We start from the raw sequence: 7,723 nt of genomic DNA on the forward strand, positions 1-7,723 counted from the left end.
TCCGCAACTGTATGGTAGTTTGTACTTTCTTTGGCACTGCCCTTCTTTGGGATTGGAATGAAAAGTGACCTTCTCCAGTCCTGTGACCACTGCTGAATTTTTCAAATTTGCTGATATATTGAGTGCAGCACTTTAACAGCACCACCTTTTAGGGTTTGAAATAGCTCAACTGGAATCCCATCCCCTCCATTAGTCTTGTTTGCCGTAATGCTTCCTAAGGTCCATTTGACTTCACACTGCAGAATGTCATGTTGTAGATGAGTGAACACAACATCATGGTTATCCAAATCAGTAAGACACTTTCTGTATAGTTCTTCTGTGTACTCTTGCCACCTCTTTTTAATTTCTTCTGCTTCTGTTAGGTCCTTGCCATTTCTGTCTTTAATTGCGCCCGTTTTTTGCATGAAATGTTCCCTTGATCTCTCCAATTTTCTTGAAGAAATCTCTAGTCTTTCCCATTCTATTGTTTTCCTCTTTTTTTTTTTTTTTTTTTTTTTTTTCATTGTTCACTTAAGACTTTCTTATCACTCCTTGCTATTCTCTGGAACTCTGCATTCAGCTGAGTTTATCTTTCCCTTTCTCCTTTGCTTTTTGCTTCTCTTCTTTCCTCAGCTATGTGTAAAACCTCCTCAGACAACCACTTTACCTTCTTACATTTGTTTTTATTTGGGATGGCTTTGGTTACCACCTCCAGTACAGTGCTGCAAACCTCGTTCCATAGTTCTTCAGGCACTCTGTTTACCAGATCTAATATCTTGAATCTATTCATTCAATCTAATCCAGTGCATAATCACAAAGGATTTGGTTTAGGTCATATCAGAATGGCCTAGAAGTTTTCCCTAGTTTCTTCAATTCAATCCTGAATTTTGAAATGAAGAGCTGATGATCTGAGCCACGGTAAGCTCCAGGTCTTGTTTTTGCTGACTGCATAGAGCTTCTCCATCTTCAGCTGCATAGAATATAATCAGTCTGACTTCGGTATTGACCATCTGGTGATCCATGGATAGAGTCATCTCTTCTGTTGTGGATATAGGCTGTTTGCTATGATCAGTGTGTTCTCTTGAGAAAACTGTTAACCTTCATCCTGCTAAATTTTTCACTCCAAGGCCAAACTTGCCTGTTACTTCAGGTATCTCTTGACTTCCTATGTTTGCACTCCAATCCCCTATGATGAAAAAGACATCTTTTTCTGGTGTTAGTTCTAGAGTGTCTTGTAGGTCTTCATTGAAGAACTATTCAACTTCAGTTTCTTTGGTATTAGTGGTTGGGACATAGACTTGGATTACTATGATGTTGAATGGCTTGCCTTGGAAATGAATGGCAATCGTTCTGTTGTTTTTGAAATTGTCACCAAGTACTACATTTTAGACTCTTGTTAACCATGAGGGCTATTTCATTCCTTCTAAGGGATTATTGCCCACAGCAGTACATACAATGGTCATCTGAAGTAAATTCACCTGTTCTTATCCATTTTATTTCACTGCTTCCTGTAATGCCAATATTCACTCTTTCTATCTCCTGCTTGAACACATCCAATTTACCTTGACTCATGGACCTAACATTCCAGGTTCCTATGCAATATTGTTCTTTATAGGATTGGACTTTACTTTTACCACCAGACATATCCACAACTGAGCATCATTTCTGCTTTGGCCCAGCTGCTTCACTGTTTCTGGAGCTATTAGTAATTGCCTTCTGCTCTTCCCCAGTAGCATACTGGACACCTTCCAACCTGGGGGGGGGCTCTTCTTCCAGTGTCATGTCTTTTTGCCTTTTCATACTGTTCATGGGGTTCTCACAGCAAGAATTCTGGATCGGTTTGCCATTCCCTCCTCCAGTGGACCACGTTTTGTGAGAACTCTCCACTATGACCTGTCCATCTTGGGTGGCCCTGCATGGCATGGCTCATAGCTTCATTGAGTTCCATAAGCCCCTTCGCCACAAAGCTGTGATCCATGAAGGGGAAGTCATGCAAACCTCATGTAATACCAAGTCTTCAGAATTGGGTTTGGGGACTGGTCTTTTACAGGTTATGTCTTTCAATCAACTGCTTCTATAAATGACTGATCACCTTTCCACGCTTTGGTTGGTTGTTTTGTTTTCCCTAAGTTTCTTCTCAGAAAGTAACTTTCTCTTCAATCTTAAAGGTATCACAGTTACCTCCATTTACCACCCACAAGGGGTTGAACTAAATGTTCCTTAAGGTCCTTCCCAGCAGTAAAATTTATGACTCTATATAAAAACCAGTTTCACTATCTGCTAGAGATTATACATAAATGCTTTTCTTTTATCTGAGCTCATGTCAGGCGGGACCTCCTCTAAATCTAAAGGCAAAACCATTTTATTCAGGATCCTTTTAGAACAAATAGAAACAGAACAAGTGCCTGGAAGAGAAGTCTGTTTTCTGTAAGAACAAAAACATGGAGCATTTGTGCCCTTTCATATATAATTTTTACTGTTGGGAAAATTATTTCATACTGTCGACTTCTCACAAAAAGAGATTGTAATAAGCATTTGGAGTAACATACATGATGGTTCACATTAAGAGTAAAATAATAAACTCTCCAGTGAGTGAGATCTTGTTCTGTTCATCTCATTCTAAAATCATGTATCTTTTAGTGGGCCTGAATCTCACTGGTAAAATGAATCAATAATGCAATACCAAATCCTACACTGAAGGAAATTTGGAAATACCTTTTTCCACACCTGGCAAAATCTTGGAGCTACAGAACAGAGCAGTACTGTGCATGCTCTTTTAAGGAGATGGCTTTTTTAGTCAAAGGGAGGAGAAATAAAACATGGTAGCATGTGTCTCTCCCTGGTTTGGACCTGTCACCAAGGCAGAGGCTGCTGGGTTGTTGAGGCTGATGCTCTGTGACAGCGGCAGCATTCTGCTGGCTTAGGACCATGGTGATATAATTCAGGGAGAACTTCTGTAACCCTCATTATCTGGCCCTGCAGCCGCACCATGCTGCCTCTACTCCCTTCAGAATGAGGGAGGAATTATTACTAATTATAGCTTGGTAGAAAAGTTGGATGGGTCCAGAGCCCATGCCCCAAAGGAAGAACAACATGAGGTAAAGATTGGAGGGCTTTTTTGGTGGTGCTTGAAGATAATTATAGGTATAGAAACCAATTCCAGAGAGAAAATAATTTAGCCAAGCCCAGACTGTTTTCATAACGCAGTACAGTTACCTTTTAACGTGAAACACTAACTGGTTTTCCCCGAGGGGGAAATTCTCATAATGTCAGTCTCCTGGATGAGAGGTTCTGACTTAAAGCACCAGGCAGCAAGTAGGAACTCAAAAGCTCTACGTGCATGCCCGTTGCCATTTTCCATCCTTTTGCCAAGGCAGCCAGGATGCCATCTCACTTATTTTGCCGCAGGTCCTCCAGCCAGAAAACAGTAAAGATATAAAACCCCTGCAGTATGTACTGCAGTTCACAAAAATGATGTTACCTGTAAACTGATTCACATGATAAAAATTAGAACCAAAAGTAGAGATTGTGAATAATGATACTGACTCATCCTCAAGCACTGGAACATTTAATGAGCAATCAGCTAATATCAAAGAATGTAGTCCTTTTCTTTAGAATATTATGACCCAGAATAATTACTCTAATAAGCATTCTGAAGCAGAGTCACTTTAATACTACAGAAAGAATTACAAGTTCATTTTAAATGGCCTTTGTAATGGGCTGGGAGTGGGCAATAAAGCTCCATGAGGGGATTTGCCACTGGTTGGCAATAATAGGCTCCAGGTTTTTATTTTGCAATTTAAGATTACTCTGATTTTTTTGGATTCAGAGAACAGCCCCAGTTATAGGTAGCCATTATCTGGGTGCACCATTTGAAAATCCACACCCTAAAAAATGGGCCCAGAGCAGTGGTTCAAATCTATAGCAAACTAACAGAAAAACAAGAATCCAGGCAGAAGACTATATACATGAGGAATAACATAATTCAGTGTTTCACAAAATGTGAGACGTGTTCACGATAACTTTAATCAGTTGGGAAGACGGTTTTCAGTATTAAATGAATATAAGACACAGACTTAAATACCAATGAAGTGCAGGATGAGAGAGCTATTCTCTTTTCAGTCCATCAACTCATTTCATTTAACTTTATTTAAATTTGGTGCTTCTCTTTAGCACTTCTCTAAAACTTCTACTTTCTCATTTCATCAAAAAGACAGCAGCCATCAGGTAACAATGTATAATTTAATGATACTGTTTGTCTTTATTGAATGTACTTTTTTTACAATGGCTTAACTTTTATGAAAGCTATGATTGTTGTTCTGTTTATGATAATAATACAACATTTCAACTTAAAATAAATATACTTAATTTTTTCAGAGTGAGTTCCATTTGGGGAAAACACTATGCAAAAAACAATGCAGGTTGTATGTGGATTTGACAAAAGTAGTGAAAATCATAGAAATGCTACCATGCTCACTGGCCTCTATCGACTGGAAGCCAAAGCTTCCCTCCTTTCATTGCCATGACACCAAAAATGTCTCCAGGTGATCCCAAATGTCCCCTAGGAGGCAGAATTGCTATGGGTGGAAAATCACTGATTAGAGCAATAAGGTTTCTGAATAATTGTTTTAGTTAGAAGGCAGATAGGGAATAATGTTGGGCTTTGTGGAAGTGACAAGGTGAAGAATTCTGGGGCTTGAAAGCCATCAATCAAACTGGTAAAGGAAGTCAGAGAATGTTGGGTAGGTGTGTTGTAATAAAGACAGAGATTTCCTGTGAGGGTTTCTCCCATTCACTGGCTCATTCAAATATATTAAAATCAGCCATCCTACTTCTAATAAAGGACTCCAGATCTGAATCCCCCGAACACAGTTGCTGATAGCCTTTGCCTTAGCAATTTATTTCTCCATCCAACCAAACAGTAGAAGAGCATGTGAACCTTCAGGGGTAAAACACAAGCCTGAGCCTGCCAGTCTGACAGGCTCAGTAGGCTAAACCGGCCTGACTGTTTTTATGAGTTGTTTGGCAGCCTGTGTATTTAATTTCATTCTTTTATTTTATATTTTGGGTGCATATGCCTAGAGGCCTTTGGACAATTGCCTCTTTTTTAATAAAGCTAATAAATGCCCATAGGAAATTTACCTATATCTAAACTGACATAACAAAGCTGATACATCAGAGAGGTCAGGCATGAGAGATTCCAACAATTTATATAAACGGAGGAAGCTGGCATGGATTTGGACGGCCTGGAGTTATTACTCAGGCATTGGCAGTCTTCCAAGCTGTTCGTAATTTTAAATAAATTCTGATCTTGGTGATGTGTACTTATTGATCAAGGTTTCAGAAAGTCATCACCATGTACTCTTTGACTACATATCGATCTGAAATCTCCACAGTTCCTGAAAGAGGTCTGGCATTACATTAGCTATTATCTGTACCACAATTCATTCCTTCTATTTGAATCAAGCCTGTGGATAAGTAACTCATTCTTTCCACATACCATGGAAAGAGACCTGGATGATGTATGGAAAACATGATTCTTAAGTTCTGTATCTCAATTCACCACTAATTTTCTTTTCTTATTTCATTTCAGATGAGCCTGGTGGGCTGCAGTCCATGGGGTCACAAAAGAGTCAGACACAATTTAGCAACTAAACAACAACAACAATGTCCACATCCTAATTCCCAGAACCCATCTGTTAGGTTATGTGGTAAAATGGAATTAAGGTTGCTAATCAGCTGACCTTAAAATAAGGGTATTATCCTGGACTAGCTAGAGGAGACCAATGTAATCACAAGACTCCCTTAAATGGGGGCATGAAAGACAGAAGACTTAGTGTCTGAATGACACAATGTGAGAAAGAATTGACCCTCCGTTGCTGGCTTAGAAAACAGGAGGAGGCCACAAGACAAGGAACACAGGCAGCACTGAGAAACTAGAAAGGACAAGGAAATACATTTGTCCCAAGAGACCACAGAAAGGACTGTAGGCCTGCCAACATCCTGATTTGTAGCCCACTGAAACCTGTAGTACTCTTGTAACCTGCAGATCATAAGATAATAACCTTAAGTCGTTGTAAGCCACCTGTGATCATTTATTACAGCAACTTCAGGAAACTAATAGATGTTACTTCTGAAAACAGTAATTACACAGATATTAAAAAAATGATTTGTGACAGCTCTCTGACTTCCTAACAATTAAGAAAGAATGACATCAAAAGCAACCTTTTCTGGACCTGGAGTCTATCCTGTCCTAGGATGGTTCCACCTGGCAAATCCACTTCCTCTTCACACTCCCTTTAAGTTCAGGCTCCTTCTGTTCCTCAGTATCTTCAGCCTCAATCAATCACACATTCCCAATCATTCTTTGACCCAAGAAAAAGTGAAACACATTTCTAGAATATAAAACAGAATTTAATAAGCATTTAACATTTATTTTACTGTAAACTCTCATTTATCATGTTCCCCATGGATTCCTCTCTGCTATATGTTTCTACCCCTAGTAATCAAGTTCTGTAATAAAAAGATGTTTCAGAATCCTCAGGAGTTCTTTATTACCAACAACATTGTGTAGTTTAAAAACTGTACTCAGTCACTTGGCAAACTTTGAACATATACATGGTGCTGGGTGGAAGCACAGACAAATCTCAAAGTTCACAATTTAATATGACATAAAATAGGAGGAACATTGGTTTATTCCACAAATATTTACTGAACATGTAGCTTACATCAGACAGACACTTAACTCTAATGCAAGACAGAAACAAGAGTTCTATAAAAGAGCTACGAACAACAGTGACAGTGAAAAGACAGTTCTCAAAGGGACAGTGATACAGAACAGTGAAAGTGAAGTTGCTCAGTCGTGTCCAACTCTTTGTGACTGTATGGACTGTAGCCCACCAGGCTCCTCAGTCCATGGAATTTTCCAGGCAAGAGTACTGGAGTGGGTTGCCATTTCCTTCTCCAGGGGATCTTCCCAACCCAGGGATTGAACCTGGGTCTCCTGCACTGCAGGCAGACGCTTTACCATCTAAGCCACCAGGGAAGCCTGGCCACTTCGCAAAAACCCAGGTACCTACTATTCTAAACACAGACAAGAATGAGAAAGTAAAACAGAAAGAGGACAAAAGATACAAAGCAAATTCCAAACACTGAAACTCAAGTATTTCATATGTCAAGTATGTCTCATATACCTTAACTCAGTACCCATATTTTTTCCCATATTCTGTGTACCACCACTTACTTTTTATCCTGGCCCACAGGTGATTAAAGAGACAAAATTGGAAGAAACTTCTAGTCACACCAATAACAAAAATAAATAGTATGTTAGTCTGGCAAGAGCAGAAGGAACAGAAAGACAGTCGAAAGCAAACATTCTTAATCTCTCAATTTACCCCTCCCCCTCTTATGCCTTGTAACTATAAGTTTGTTTTCCACATCTATAACTCTATTTCTGTTTTGTAGACAAGTTCATTTGTACCCTTTCCACACTGTTAAATATAAAATAGATAATTAATAAGGACCTACTATATGCACAGGGAACTCTATTCAACACTCTGTAATGGCCTATATGGAAAAAGAATTTTAAAAGGAGTGGAGATATATATGCTGCTGCTGCTGCTGCTGCTGCTAAGTCGCTTCAGTCGTGTCCAGCTCTGTGTGACCCCATAGACGGCAGCCCACCAGGCTCTGCCGTCCCTGGGATTCTCCAGGCAAGAACACTGGAGTGGGCTGCCATTGCCTT

The 7,723-nt window shown here is 39.5% G+C and overlaps 1 non-coding gene across 1 annotated transcript; it reads right to left on the reverse strand.

The window, feature by feature from the left end:
• Positions 1–6,952: 6,952 nt before the first annotated feature.
• On the reverse strand, positions 6,953–7,024 carry TRNAC-GCA (transfer RNA cysteine (anticodon GCA)). Its single transcript has one exon. It is a non-coding gene; the product is annotated as a tRNA-Cys (tRNA).
• Positions 7,025–7,723: the final 699 nt, after the last annotated feature.

The sequence above is a fragment of the Dama dama genome, chromosome 5 (genome assembly GCF_033118175.1).
Source record: "Dama dama isolate Ldn47 chromosome 5, ASM3311817v1, whole genome shotgun sequence".
NCBI lineage: Eukaryota > Metazoa > Chordata > Mammalia > Artiodactyla > Cervidae > Dama > Dama dama.